This window comes from Chionomys nivalis, chromosome 10 (assembly GCF_950005125.1).
Source record: "Chionomys nivalis chromosome 10, mChiNiv1.1, whole genome shotgun sequence".
NCBI classification, from domain to species: Eukaryota; Metazoa; Chordata; class Mammalia; order Rodentia; family Cricetidae; genus Chionomys; species Chionomys nivalis.
In genome coordinates, this window is record NC_080095.1 from 9,906,908 (window position 1) to 9,923,755 (window position 16,848).

Below are 16,848 nucleotides of genomic sequence, written 5' to 3' on the forward strand. Positions count from 1 at the left end.
AGGGGGATGGGAGAGGAGGAGGGAAATGGAGGTGTAAATTTTTAAGTAAAAATAAAATTTAGAAAAAAAAATTAAAAATACAGGAGCCAAAGAATTTGGTGGGCATGTTAGGCTTGGAAGTGGATGTATTTTCAGGCCAAAATGGGTTTCCTGTGACCACTGTAGTACTCATTCTTATTCCTGACACACACTGTATGAATTCAGAGGTACTGATATCCATATTGTAATTACCAAACAGAATAGCATCCATCTCCCCCATTTTTAACATGAAGGCTGACACCACACATGCAAATACATTTTCTAGCTCTAAGTTAAATCCCATTATGGGTGTTCGAGTTCTCATATCTCTCACAGAAGGCTGTCCTCTGAAGAACAAGAGGTTAAGCAGAAGGAGGGAGAACATGAGCAAGGAAGTCAGGACCACGAGGGGTGCACCCACCCACTGTGACAGTGGAACTGATCTTGGGAGCCCCCCAAGGCCAGTTGGACTGGGATTGAATAAGCATGGGATGAAACCGGACTCTCTGAACATGGCGGACAATGAAGGCTGATGAGAAGCCAAGGACAATGGCACTAGGTTTCGATCCTAATACATGAACTGGATTTGTGGGAGCCTACCCTGTTTGGATGCTCACCTTCCTGGACCTAGATAAAAGTGGGAGGCCCTTGGTCTTCCCGCAGTGTAGGAAATTTGGACTGCTTTGCAGACTGGAGAGGGAGGGGGAATGGAGAGGGGTGAGAGGGTGAGGAGTGGGGAAAGGGGGAGGGGAAGGGGCAATGTGTGGGAGGAGGGGGAGGGAAATGCGACACGGGGAGGAGGCAGAAATTTTAATTAAAAAAGAATAAAAAAATAGAAAAAAAGAGAGAAAGTGTAGCAGAAAAATAAGTTTTCAATTATTGTAATATATTATTTTATTATATCATCAAAAATTGTGTGATCGTCTATAAATTACATTTATAATAAGGTAGGTTTTAGTTGGTCAACAGGCTTGAGTTTCAGTTGAAGTAAATATTTTAAATGTGTAGGACATTTAATTATATAGAAATTTAAAATTGTTAAACTACAAATCGAGTTGTATGTCAAAATTCAATTCAAACTATCAGTTTTCAAAATGCCAACTTTGCATCTAAGGTTAAACCAAGTGTAAAATTTTCGACAGAATCATGAAATGGAGTAAAGATCAAATAAATGTTATGTTTGCAGCTTCGAAAAAAAAAAAAAGGAAGACGAGACTGTTGGGACTTCTGTACCTCATGACAACCCTTCCTGGTAAATGTTAACATTCCATTCCATAAATGTGTCCATGTAGGTTGTGACAATCTGTAATTTACAGAATTTGATCTTCTTTTTTTGAAGGAATCCTGTGCCAGACACAGTTTCAGGTATAAGGATCTGGCCTGGTGATGCCTTCAGAGTCATTGTCCCTCAGTTGCTCTGTGCCTGGCTACTCCATTAACAGTGGTTACTACTGGAACTGAATCAGGTAGTCCCCAGGAAAGAAGTTTGAGTGAAGGCAGTATATAACTTATGATGATAGCAACAACTATATACAACCTAACCTTCAAGAGTCACAACTGATCACTAGAGAAACATCCAAAAACATTTCCTTCAATATCATCAATTCTTTATTCTCATTTTATATGACTAATTCTATTAGTGAATCATTACACTGAGTGTCTTTTTGATTTTTGAATTGATATTATATTCATTTCCAGTATCAATTGAGTTTGTTTTCTTCAGCAATTCTCTGTCATTTTATAACTTGGATTTCTTTCTCATTTCATTCATCACTTTTTAATGTTGCTTTGATGATGTTGTTATTTTGAGGAATATTCATATAATCTTTGGGTTCAACAAACATAGGCATATTCTTTCTTTTGTAATTTTGCCTGGAAAATCATTCATGTAATTGTCATTGGCGTTCATTACTATGCCATAAGTAACACAGGAGTGGAGAGGACATGGTGATTTGGCAATTTATTTTGCATTTGTTTCTGCACTAATACTTGTATTCTGAAACTTTACTGTATTCATTTTATCCAACAGTTTTCTATCAGACATTGTTGGGCCTTTTAAGTAAATCTTCATGTCATCTGCAAATTTGGATAATTTGACTTATTCCCTTCATATTCTGATACATAAGATGTCTTTCTCTTGCCAAAACTATACTAAGGCTATAAGCACTAAATCAAATGGAGAAGGAAAAACTGGAGATCTTTCTTCTGTTCCTGATTTTAAAGAAAATGCTCCCAGCTTGTCTTAATTTAATATAATTTTGTCTATAGGTTTCTTTGATGTAGCTTTTATTTTTAGGTACATACCATCTACTTGTTAAGACTCCAGAACTCATTTCATGAAAGTGTGTTGAACTTTATTAAGTGACAATTCAGCATCACTTGAAATAATTATTTTATTTCAACTTTTATAGAAATTATGTAGGATATGCTATTGATAGATAAATGCAGTTTGAACCAACCTTGCATTTGAGGAAGGTGTCCACTTGTTTATTTTATTGAAACTCCCTAATACATTACTGTATTTGATTAACAATTACTTTCAAGAAATTTTAAATCTATATTAATCAAGGGAAGCATTCATTATTTTTGAAGTTCCTTCACCCTCTTTTGGGAGCAAGATAATATAAGAATCATCAAGTGAACTTGGAAGTATTCAGTCACTTTATATATTACAGCAATTAAGAAGTGTTATTAACTCTTCCTTGGAATTGAGACAATTCAACAGTGACTTTCTCTGCTCCTTATGTTTTCCTTAAGATGAAGCTTTTAAGAAAAATACCAATTTATTGATAATGGATCTGTTAATATTGTGTATATTTTTGAGGATTAATTTTGGTAGATGATATGAACTCAGAATTTCTATTTGTGCCAGGGTATCTATTTTATCAGGGTATACAATTCCACTGTTATTTTTAATGTTGTTCTGAATTACAGTGGAGTCAACTGAAAAGATCCCCTTTTGGTCTGAGACATTTAAATTTATAATTATTTGTTGAGCACTTCTTTTTGTTCAAACCATCTTTATTTTACCCTGTTGTTATATACAATTTTCAGGAGGGAAAAGGTTCTTGAGAAGTTTGAGATATATTTACTTTCATTCAAATGGTATCAAGGACTACAGTTTACATGACTTAACACAATCTCAGGATCAAAACACCCCATTGATTGTCCTCTCCTGACTTGTCTTCTTTGTGTATCTCTATAAGTCTGGAGATTCTACTTTTGATAAGCTCTGTTAACTCTATAGCCATGAGACTATTGGATCAATATGTACAGGGTCTGTGAGATCATGAGGAGAAGACATTTATAGCATGGGTTGATGCAAGTACAATTGGAGGCATGGGTGTGAAAGAGTCTTAAAAAGCCAAGACATCTAGGTGCACATGGAAGCAAGAACCTAGAGGAGCTGAAGCCTATTGGTAGGCAATATCAATGAGTTCTCATCAGTTCAGAGAAGCAAGAACATGGAGCTGATTGCCTAACTTGCAGGAAGGAGCAAAGAAAAGACATCATTATGGAAAGAGGAAAGATGTCATAGGAAAAGAGTAGGATATCGGAAATAGAGGAACTGGACTATCTTGTGGTTCATGTAAGTTGGTGGGTATTTAAAGGAACAGGTGGGTTTTGTTTTGTGAGAAATGGTTGACCTGACTAATGAAGAGAGATAGGCATGTCCATGAGGATCTGTGTGACAATAGAATATAGCATAAAATTAAATAGAAATACCAGGGAACTTAGTGAAGTTACATAGAACTGAGAGTGAGTTTTTGATGGGGAGAATCGGGTCTGCATTGTTGGGGGGATTAGCTCTGGAGGGGCAAACACAAGTTTTTAACATCTTTTTATATTATTATTATTATCTTAGAGAGAATTTATACTTCTTTAATTAAGATAGATTTTTTTAATGATCTAACTTTAAATTGAGACCTATGAACAGGAGTTATAAATATAACAAAGCCCACACCAGACTACCAATAAATTCAATCTTAAAGGTTCAAATTTTAGAAGTTATTTATGGAAAAATAATATTTTGTAGATTTTACATGTTATTGATTTCAGAACTGGGTTTACACACCAGTCATTTGGCATGAATCAACAGTACCCTAAACCTGTGAATATTCTTTCTTCATCATACCTGGGTTCTATATTTATAAAATTTTGCTAATTTTTCTAAATCTGGCAATATTGTATTATAATATTCTCAGTATACCAAATAAGGAGGAATGTTGTCTCTGCTCAAAAACATATTAAAATATGACTTTGAATTATATCCCAAATAAATAATAAATATTAAATAATTCCTAATCTCTTCTCTACTCAATTTTGTCTCTCTCATTTGCTATAGGCATTCATACGTTTAATACTTCTACCACAAAATTCATTATACCACAATAGGAAATAAAAAGAAGCCCTCCCTTTGTTCAGGAAACCAGCCCAGACCTGACCATGCACCACTGGCTCATAATCCTAACCCCAGATTCTCATGCCTCCCATTCAGTGTTTTCACTAGTGAAATCACACTAACCAAGGAGTAGTGTGTGAGAAGTTTCATTGTTGCTTGTATATTTTTTAATTAAAATATTTTTAATTTTTTTTATTTAATTTTTTGTTGAAAAAATTTCGGCCTCCACCCCGCCTCCCTTTCCCGTCCCCCTCCTACCACTTCTCTCCCCACTCCTCTCACCCTGCCCCGACTCCATTCCCCCTTTCTCTCCAGTCTGAAGAGCAGTCAGGGTTCCCCGCCCTGTGGGAAGTCCAACGTCCTCCTCCCTCCATCCAGGTCCAGGAAGGTGTGCATCCAAACAGGCTAGGATCCCACAAAGCCAGTTCATGCAGTAGGATCGAAACCTGATGTCTTTGTCCTTGGCTTCTCATCAGCCCTCATTGTCTCCCATGTTCAGAGAGTCGGGTTTTATCCCAGACTTATTCAGTCGCAGTCTAGCTGGCCTTGGTGAGCTCCCATTAGATCAGCCCCACAGTCACAGTGGGTGGGTGCACCCCTTGTGGTCCTGACTTCCTTGCTCATGTTCTCCCTCCTTCTGCTCCTCACATGGACCTTGGGAGCTCAGTCCAGTGCTCCAATGTGGGTCTCTGTCTCTAGCTTCATCCATAGCCAGATGAAGGTTCTATGGTGATATGAAAGATATTCATCAGTATGGGTATAGGATAGGGTCATTTTAGGTTCCCACTCCCCAGTTGCTCAAGGTACTAGCTGGGGACATCTCCCTGGACACCTGCGAGCCCCTCTAAAGTCAAGTCTCTTGCCAACCCTAAGATGGCTCCCTTAATTAGGATATATACTTCCCTGCTCCCACATCCACCCTTCCTTTATGCCAACCATTCCATTCCCCCAGCTCCCCCGATCCTCCTCTTCTCACTTTTCTTACCCTATTTCCCCTCACCACCATCACACCCTACCCCCAAGTTCCCAGTTTTTGCCCGGCAATCTTGTCTACTTCCCATATACAGGTGGATGACTATATGTTTTTCTTTGGGTTCACCTTCTTATTTAGCTTCTCTACAATCACAAATTATAGGTTCAATGTCCTTTATTTATGGCTAGAAAACAATTGTGAGTGAGTACATCCCATGTTACTTTTTTTGGGTCTGGGTTACCTCACTCAGGATAGTGTTTTCTATTTCCATCCATTTGCACGCAAAATTCAAAAAGTCATTGTGTTTTTACCGCTGAGTAGTACTCTAATATGTATATATTCTACACTTTCTTCATCCATTCTTCCATTGAAGGGCATCTAGGTTGTTTCCAGGTTCTGGCTATTACAAATAATGCTGCTATGAACATAGTTGAACAAATTCTTTTGTCATATGATAGGGCATCTCTTGGGTATATTCCCAAGAGTGGTATTACTGGGTCTTGCGGTAGGTTGATCCCGAATTTCCTGAGAAACCACCACACTGATTTCCAAAGTGGTTGCACAAGTTTGCATTCCCACCAGCAATAAATGAGTGTACCCCTTACTCCACAACCTCTTCAGCAAAGGCTATCATTGGTGTTTATAGCCATTCTGACAGGTGTAAGATGGTATCTCAAAGTTGTTTTAATTTGCATTTCCATGATCGTTAAGGAGGTTGAGCATGACCTTAAGTGTCTTTTGGCCATTTGCATTTCTTCTGTTGAGAATTCTCTGTTCAGTTCAGTGCCCCATTTTTTATTTGGGTTAATTATCCTTTAAAAGTCTAGTTTCTTGAGTTCTTTATATATTTTGGAGATCAGACCTTTGTCTGTTGCAGGGTTGGTGAAGATCTTCTCCCAGTCAATGGGTTGCCTTTTTGTCTTAGTGACAGTGTCCTTTGCTTTATAGTTATGCACACATCAATATCCTCACTCACTTTGTTCTCATAACCAAAATTCACTATCTCTAAAATTCATTAATTCTTCAACTTACGTTAACCTTTAACAGTTTCATTCTTTACTCACTGTCCGTCTTTCTTTTTCTGTTTATGCTTAACATATTGAGCTTCATCATATTTACATATATAACATGAGTCTAATGCAGTCACTTGGGATTCAGTTACCTATCAAAGAGCTTCTTTTTGTAGAAAACTTATTCTCTCAAACTCAACAGATATTGTTAACCTAAGTTCTTCCTTTAGAAGTTGAGAGCCTAGAGATTTCCTTTTGTACCTTGGAAATCTACTTTAGACATAGATATTGTCAAGATTTTATGGGTTCAGCATCCCAGGCATGTGTAGAAAATATGATCTCAGAGCAAAATCTTGTCCTGAGTATATTACAATCTTTCTGTCCCATCTTCATGACATTTCCTGAGCCTGAGGTTTAGGGTTTTCAATGAGGATGTATTAACTTTACTTGGGCATGACAGCGTCACTTGTTCTTTGTAAATTGTTGTGTTTCCACCTGAACCAAAAAGCAAAAACTTTTTAATGAAGGTTTTAAAACTTTTATTTGAGGGTATAAGTATGATGTTTAAGAATGCAGGAGAAAAAACTACTACTGTTTTGCTATAGAAGACATGTGGAAGAAAAACTCTGAAAAATCATGCCTGCCTCTGAGCGTTAAGAAGCACAAACTTTGAAGAAAAGAGGCCTACCTGCTAAATAAGATCAATTTCTACCCAACTCTACAGAGAAACATGAACATGGTGAAGATTGCTTAAGATGGGGGAAATAGCAAAAACGATATGTGAGCATGTAGGATATGGTCTCAGGAAGCAAATACACTGTGGAAAAGGAAGAAGCTGGACTAGCTGGTAGTGAAACTCAACCAAGTCTCTAAGGGCCCAAGTGGATCATTGAATGTGAGTTAGTAGACTTTGCTGATGGTGTGAAAAGGGCAAATATTTGAGGTACCAGGGTGTAGAAAAATGTGGCATGGAATAAAATAAGTTCACTGGGTTTTTTTGAGAGGTCACCAAAGTACTGGGATTAGCTTTGTGATGGGGAAGAGCAGGTATCTGTGGTTGGTGTGAACCATTAGACCTGGAGGAACTAAATAGAAAACATATCTTCATGATGTGTTTATATAATTGTTCAAAAGTAATTTCAGATAGTATTTATATGTATATAGTAGTTCTTTCTTTTTAGGGGATAATCAATCTTAGAGATTTCAGCATGATATACTTACTATACTACAGATTATAATATACAAAATGGCAGTTAAGGATTTTACAAATATAATAAATAAGAAAGTAAGCCTGAAAGTATCTGTTAATATACAAAGCCATAAACTCATACCAAGCAAATATTCTTTTTTTGTCTTCTTTCTTTTTTTCTCAATACTTCATTTCATATAGATAATTAACAACCCAAACCTATGATTTTCCTGAATGAATGGCTTGGCTATCATGCATGAATGGGAGTGAACACAGGAGTTTCAGGCTTGGATAACATCCTACACCAACTGATCTGTACTCCTAAGACAATAAGTGATAATTTGATCCTATGAATGCTAGTACAGTGCTTATTTTATTTCAGACATCTGTACCAAAAAGTGTCTCCTCTAAGTTGGACATCACTCAGTTCCTCATATAACATGAAGATATGCAAATAATTTTCTCTTCTGCCCATTAAAACTAACCATGACTCTACAGTTCTGACAGAGGCACCCAGTCTGCACTCACAAATCTTCCCATTTTGTGGTCAGCCCTGAACATACAACATCTAAGATGGACTTGAGGCTGAGCTTGATTTTCCTTTTTGCTCTTTTAAAAGGTAATGTATAGATAAAAAGATAGGGTAAATATTGGCCAAATATAAGTAAGAGTAACAATGGACATTTATGGTAGTTTTCTTACAAGATTTTCTGTGTTTGCAGGTGTTCAGTGTGATGTGCAACTGGTAGAGACTGGGGGAGGCTTGGTACAGCCTGGAAGGTCCTTGAAACTCTCCTATGCAGCTTCTGGATTCACATTCAGTAACACCTGGATGCACTGGGTCCGCCAGGCCCCAGGGAAGGGCCTAGAGTGGGTTGGTAGAATTAAACACAAAGCTAGTAATTATGAAACACAGTATGCAGAGTCTGTGAAAGGCAGATTCACCATCTCAAGAGATGATACCAAAAGCATGCTGTACCTGCAAATGAACAGCTTAAGACTTGAAGACACTGCCACTTATTACTGTACTATAAACACAGTGAGACGATTTCAGTGTGAACCTTGACACAAACCTCCCTGCAGCAGTGCCCAGAACCAGCAGGGGGCACAGAGACCACATGAGGCAGTGCAAGGACAGGTGCAGACAGAATTCAGTGCTCCTTTATATGGCCCATCTACTGATTTCAGCTAATGCTTTCTGCATTTATGTTGTGAAATCTGTAATAACAAAGTCCTGTTTGGGCACAATTTAAAGTATATATACCACACAGTTTAACATAAATTTCTTGTAAAAAAAATCACCTTTGATAACAGAAATGACTATGGTGAAGACACTAGGATCAAACACTAAGGAAGGTCTACAGCACTGGGGAAGATTTTCCCTCACGGTATTTAAGGCAAAGCCTCAGTGGTATTATGATTAGGACAATGTTGGGATCTTGGTAACCACAAGGATGGAGACACAACACTAAGGGACCCACATACCATCACGTGTCTCAAATCTTCTGTTTTCCCTGAAATCGGTACACACCAGGCACAAATACATTCTGTGTTTGTATTTTCACTTGATTAACTTACTTAAACTTTAAATTTCATCATCATATCTTCCATTATTTTTTATGTAATTTCTTGCCTTTGTTCTAAACAGAATGAGACACTTACTTGGAGTTCAGCTGAGGCCTAGGCTATATGAAATTCTGTGGTATTCGGAGAGGATTGAAAGTGAATGAAAATAAGAAAGGAAAATTAAAGAAAACTGAATGGTACCAAGTATGGTAGAGGAGGAAATTTATTATCGATATGTGGTAGAACATAACCAGAGACAAGATGTCTGGGAGAGTCCAGAGTGAATATTACCCTGAGCAATGTGAGGAGTGGATGGAAGGACAAGGTACAGGAGAAAGGGAACCAAGTAAATCAGTCAAGAGGCCCAAAGGGGAGATGAAAGGCCCATGTGACTAAAATAGTTGGATTATACACAGAAGAGCAGCTGGGAGAGGGAAGCAGAGCCCCAAGGATGCAATATGTAAGGTAGGTGGAAGGAAATGCCCAGCACAAACATCTTGTAAAAGGTAGGAACTGAAGGATGCAGGGAGAATCTTATGGATAAACTCTGTTTTGGTATTTTAAATGGGCACCTTAGACACTTTTCCCAGGTTTGACAGCTAAGATCCCAGTGTTATGTTAATAATAAATAAATGACAAGGAGCAGTGTGCAACTTTGTCTATGACTACTTCCCGATGAAATCAAACATCATTCGTGTTGGGTGGGGACAAAGGAAACTGGAATGCTGGTTAAAGCCAGAAATAGCAGTATGTTCATTACCTGACCAGGTTCTGAGAAAAATGCTAGGAGTGGGGACATGTGGACTTCATTTGGAGCAATTTCCGAGGCAGGACTAATTGGGTGAACAAATTTAAACTGGTCCAAAAATACAAATTGTGAATGAACACTGGAAGCTATTTGATGAGCAATCAGCATTTGATTTTCAATATGATACAACCAATAAACTAGGGAGAAAAAGTAAAATATGACACTTAAGGAATTCTTTATATGTCTGGATATTCAAACATTTAGGTCCATGTACCTGGTAATTGAGAGTTGGGGAAACCCAAGACCAGGGGAGGCAGAGAATGAGAGAAAGAGTGTGTGAGAAAGAGACAGATCCCAATCTGAAGACTAGGGCAAATAAGCAGGTGTGAAGCAGATTATTTGTTTACAATCTTTTTTAAACAAAAAAGAAAGGCTTTAACTTTAACATAGTAAAAGTTATCTAGAGTCCTTTTGGCTGGTAACAGGTGAACCTAAATTCATACACTGAAGCAAATAAGCATTTTATTATTTGGTGTTGTGAGGAGATGCGGGCTGCTTCCCGCCTCCCCAGCTCCGGGCTGCCTGGCTAGCTTATGCCCCGAAATAATTACACGGAAACTGTATTCTTTTAAACACTGCCTGGCAGTTGAATGAAGTAATTCATTGGCTAATTCTCACATTTCAATTAACCCATTTCTAATAATCTGTGTAACACCACAAGGTGACTTATCAGGAAAGATCTTAACTTGCGTCTGTCTGGAGTGAAAGAATCATGGCAACTGCTTGACTCGGCTTCTTTCTCCCAGCATTCTGTTCTGTCTACTCCGCCTACCTAATTTTCTGTCCTATTAAAGGGCCAAGGCAGTTTCTTTATTTAACCAATGAAATCAACACAAAACAGAAGACTCCCACATCATTTCCCCTTTTTCTGTTTAAACAAAAAAGAAAGACTTTAACTTTAACATAGTAAGATTACATATAACAAAACAGTTATCAAACAAGAATTACAGTTATAATCTATATATCTATTTTATCCTTTATCGTAACTAAGGAAAACTATAACTATCTATCCATTCTTCAACTCCATCAAAGACTCCAGAAGGATATAATATTACCTAAGTAAACAAGAACTAAGAAACTTCAAACTCTAGAAATGACAGAGACATCTCGCTGCCTGGACAGTCACCCAAAGTTCCTCTGTGCCATTGGGGCATCCATCTTCAGCCTACAGGCCATAGTATCCAGCAGACATTTCCATGAAGCAGGAAATTTCAAAGACACTATTTGTGTCCTGCAGAATGTCTCACAGACTCTTTCATAAGTCAGGAACCCTGAAAGACCATCTCACCTTTATGCCAGTTCAGTAGTCCTCTCTCTGCAGGTTCTTTGTGTCCAGATAAGCAGTCCAGGCAAGTGCAGTTTCTTGCCCAAATGGCTATCAAACTGCATAAGGAGCCTCTTCAATGCCCATCTTCCTCTTGATGTAGCTGGGGCTGCCAGGAGCAGACGTGTCTTATTGTCATAAAAAACCCTAAGATATTAAAATATTTTAAATGCCATATTCTGCAGTCTTTCAGAGACATGAAGAATGCCTATCTAATTGAAATATATCTGTATATATCTAGAAAATCTAACTAACATGACTACAAGCTTGACTATTAGTGTTGATTATCCATTAACCACCTATATTTCCTAATTATACATTACATTTTAATTAATTTATTTATTTATTTTCAAGGCAGGGTTTCTCCACGGCTTTTGGTTCCTGTCCTGGAACTAGCTCTTGTAGACCAGGCTGGCCTCGAACTCACAGAGATCTGCCTGCCTCTGCCTCCCAAGTCTGGGATGAAAGGCATGTGCCACCACCGCCCAGTCTATACATTACATTTTAAATGAATTACACAATCACAATACCTTAATCAAGATCAGAAATACATATACATATAACAAAATTGACCTTAAAATCCATACCAATGCACATTATTCATATCTATATCATATTCCCCCTTTAAATGTAAAAGAACATTTATAAGTTATATTTGGGAATATGGGCACAGTTATTTCTCTCCACACTGCTTCATCCTGAATGGGGGTGCTGTTAATCAGACTGTTTAGGGTGTAACCTGTGTGTCAGGTTTATCACAGTCGGCAGTTGAGCAAAGTAATTTTTTGAGGGTGTTCACAGCAACCTTTCAGGAGGGCGTGGTCTATCATACCATATTGGGAAAGAAGCAATCTATAGGGTCTCATCCTCTGTGAAAACAAAAGAAGAAATTCTTTTCCAAAGCATCATATCCTTAGACCCAAATTCTGAAGTCATAATTCCCTTATGATATCCATTCTAGTTTAGCTTGACAGCACATATAATGAAATGTTTCTCTGTACTTAGCTCCTTCACAGTCAAAAATTTTAAAGAAAACACAATGTACATAATCCAGACCTTCTGTGAATTTTCCATTTTTATGTGGCTTATTTTTTTTTATTTCTTTTATTCTATAACTATCTATACTCTGTCTCTTTAAAGACTTTACCTTTTTTTAAAGGCATTAATTTATTCTCTCTATTTTTTTTTCTCTCTCCCAAGCCTATGTCTGAATCTGTCCTGTTGTGAATCTGTAATTTTTTTACTATCCAGAAGCAGTTCTTAAAATGCTAAGCACTTCTTAAAAATTTAAGTTGCACCATGTAGGGGTAACAGGTACTGCCTGTTTACTGCCAGTTTAAACATTAACTATTCTGTTGTTATGGTAATTAAGATCGCTCCTGCCTGAGGTCAGCACAGTTCAGCATGGAGCAGCTACTCCTGCCTCATATCCATTTGGTGCCCCTGAGCTGTGCACAGTTCCATGTACATAGCGAGTTCACATTGGAGCCACAGTCAGCAGTTTAATCCTGAGACTGAGTGTGCAGCACAGAAACTCTTTTCATCCAAGTTACATCCAAATCTGACACACAGAGCATTGAGCAGCCTGGAAACATCTCTCTGTATGGTGCCAGGAATCCGCCATGCTCTTCTGCCTGTTTAAGCCTGATTCTGCCATCTGCCCAGGTGCAGGCAGGGAGCAGGAGCACCAAGCCATAGGCCCAGTCTCAGAGCACTCTTTCAGATCCCAAGTGGAAACACAAACGTCCAGTCGCATAAAAGCCATTGAAATGCTTTAAAGCCAGAGTTTGCACTGGCGGCACAGACCCAGGAAGCTGCGTTTTAAAATGATGCAGCTTTTTTTTTTTTCTGCAGCTGTTGCTGAATCAGAGAGTGTGCGAGGAAGAGAGAGATCCCAATCTGAAGACTAGGGCAAATAAGCAGGTGTAAAGCAGGTTGTTTATTTACAGTACTTATCTGGAGTCCTTTTGGCAGGTAATGGGTGAACCTAAGTTCATACACTGAAGCAAATAAGCATTTTATTATTTGGGGATTGCATTGAGTTTATAGATTGCTTTTGGTAGAATTGCTATTTTTACTATTTTGATGCTACCCATCCAAGAGCATGGGAGATCCTTACATTTTCTGGTGTTCTCTTCAAATTTTTTCTTCAAAGCCTTAAAGTTATTGTTAAATAGATCTTTCAATTCCTTGGTTAGTGTTACCCCAAGATACTTTATGCTATTTGTGGCTATCAAGAAAGGTGAAAAAAAAATGAAAAAAAAATGGAAAAAAAAATAAAAAAAAAAGAAGAACACCATGGGAGTAATCTTGAAAAAAAAAAAAAGAAAGGTGAAGTTTCTCTGATTTCCATATCTGCTTCTCTATCCTTTGTGTATAAGAGGGCTACTCATTATTTTGAGTTGATCTTGTATCCTGCCATATCACTGAAGGTATTTATGGGCTGTGGGAGTTCTTTGGTAGAGTATTTTGGTCAGTGATGTACACAATCATAACATCTGCAAATAACAAGAGTTTGACTTCTTCCTTTCCAATTTGAATCCCCTTGTTCTCCTTATGTTGTCTTATTGCTATTCCTAGAACTTCAAGCACTATGTTAAAGAGATACAGTAAGAGTTGACAGGAGATGCCCCAGGAACGGAACACAGACACACTCCAATACCCTAAACTTTCTGGCCATTCAGCGGGGATTATCCCCAGCTACTGCCTTTCCCTACTAATCCCAATCCAGCTTGCCCTCCAAGCATTTCTTTCGATCTGTGGCATCTTTAGATCATCCACAACAGCGTACTTTAGGGTGGAGAGTATCTAAGAGACAACTCCAGTGCTAAGGGGCTCTAAAAGAGGGGAGACCAAGAATAACCACAAGTACACAGTTAGCCACAGCAAAGATTGGACCAAGCCACCAGGACTCACCTAACAACATTTGAAGGAAGAGAGGAGCAGGTGCAAATGCAAGAATTCCTTCAACAATCTGGAAAAACAACATTATAACACCAGAATCCAACAAACATACAACAGGAAGACTTGAACACCCTAATCCAGAAGTAGAAGAAATAGACTTTAAAACTAACATTATGAAAGTGTTAGAGATCATTAAACAGTATGTGAAAAACTCTTCTAAAGAAATGGATGAGAAGAAAAACAAAAAGTTAGAAGAAATGAAAAATCTCTCAAAGATCTACAAGTAAATCAAGAAAAAGCAATCAAACAGGTAATTGATACAGGTCAAGACTTAAAAAATGAAATGGTGGCAATGAAGAAAACACAAACCAAGAGATGGTGGGATATGGAAAATCTGGGTAAATGAACAGAAATTACAGAGACAATCAAACCAACAAATACAATAGATAGAAGAATCTCAGATGCTGAAGACACTATAGAGCAAATAAATGCCCTGATCAAAGAAAACAGCAAATCCAACAAATACATAACACAAAATATCCAGGAAATCAGGGATACCATGAAAAGACCAAACCTAAAAATAATAGGGATAGAAGAATTACAGCTTAAAAGCCCAGAAAATATATTCAACAAAATTATAGAAGAAAACTTTCCCAACATAAAGAAGGATATTCCTATGAAGGTACAAGAAGCATACAGAACTGTGAATAGACTGGACCAAAAAAATCTCCTCGCCATATAATAATCAAAACACAAAACATACAGGGTGAAGAAAGAATATTAAGAGCTGCAAAGAAAAAGTTCAAGTAACCTATAATCGTAAACCTAAGAATTACACCTGACTTCTCTATGGAAACCATGAAAGCCAGAACTTCTTGAATAGATGTGCTGCAGAAACTAAGAGACAATGGATGTAAGCCCAGATTACTATAACCAGCTAAGCTTTCATTCACCATCAATGAAGAAAAATTTAAACAATATGTAGCCAAAAACCCAGCCTTACAGAAAGTACTACAAGGAAATTCACAAGACAAGGAAGCCAACATCTCCCACAGTAACTCAGATATCTAACAAGCCTCCACCAGCACAACTCAAAGAAGGGAAACACACAAACTCTACCACCACCAAAAAAAAAAAAAAAAAAAAAAAAAAAGAATTAACAACGACTGGTAATTAATATCACTTAATATCAATGGTCTCAATTCACCTATAAAAAAGCACAGGTTAAGAGAATGGATATGAAAAGAGGATCCAACATTCTGCTGTTTACAGAAACACACCTCAACCACAAAGACAGACATTACCTCAGAATAAAGAGTTGGGGAAAGATTTTTTAACCAACTGGACCTAAGAAACAAGTGGCTACGGCTATACTAATATCTTACAAAATTGACTTCAAACTTAAATTAATCAGAAGAGATGGAGATGGACACTTTATACTCATAACAGGAACAATTTATCAGGATGAAGACTCAATCCTGAATATCTATGCTCCTAATATAAAAGCAACCACTTATGTGAAAAAAACATTGCTAGAAATCAAAGCACACATCAAACCCCACACATTAATAGTAGGAGACTTCAAGACTCCTCTTTTACCAATGGATAGGTCAACCAGACAGAAACCTAACAGAGAAATAATACAACTAATGGAGGCAATGAATCAAATGGACTTAATAGATATCTATAAAGCATTCCAACCAAATAGGAAAGAATATACCTTCTTCTCATCATCTCATGGAACCTTCTTGAAAATTGATCACATACTCAGTAAGAAAGCAAACTTCCACAGATACAAAAAAAAAAAATAGTAACCCCCTGTGTCTTATCAGATCACCATGGAATAAAGTTAGAATTTAACAACAATTATACCCCACAGAATGCACACAACCTCATGGAAACTGAACAGTCAACTACTGAACTACTCCTGGATCAGGAAAGAAATAAAGAAAAAAATTAAAGTCTTCCTTGTATTCAATGAAATTAAAGACACAACATACCCAAACCTATGGGACACTATGAAAGCATTGCTAGGAGGAAAGCTCATAGCACTAAGTGCCCACATTTAAAAAAAAATGAAGAAAGCTCACAATAGAGGCTTAACAGCACACTTGAAATCTCTAGAAAAAAAAAGAAGCAGACTCAGCCAGGAAAAGTAGAATACTGGAAATAATCAAACTGATGGTTCAAATCACAAAAAAGCAATCCAAAGAATTAATGAAACAAAGAGCCAGTTCTTTGAGAAAATCAAAAATTGACACACCCATATCCAAACTAATCAAAAGGCAGAGAGAAAACATGCAAATTAACGAGATCAGAAATGGAAAAGGGGCATAACAACAGGCACTGAAGAAAATCATTAGGTCTATCTTCAAAAGCCTATATGCCACAAGGTTAGAAATGTAAAATAAATGGACTTATTTTTAGTTAAATACCATATAACAAAATTAAATCAAGACCATGTGAACAATTTAAATAGACCTATAAGGCATGAGAAAATAGAAGCTCTCATAAAAATCCTCCCAACTGAAAAAAAATGCCCAGGATCAGATGGTTTTAATGCAGAGTTCTACCAGAACTTCCAAGAAGAGCTGATACCTATGCTCCTTAATGTATTTGACAAAATAGAAGCAGAAGAGTCATTGCCAAACTCT

General features: G+C 37.4%; 1 pseudogene; it reads left to right on the plus strand.

The window, feature by feature from the left end:
• The first annotated feature begins 8,110 nt into the window (after nucleotides 1-8,110).
• LOC130882798 (immunoglobulin heavy variable 3-73-like) lies at nucleotides 8,111-8,784 on the plus strand (annotated as a pseudogene).
• Nucleotides 8,785-16,848: the final 8,064 nt, after the last annotated feature.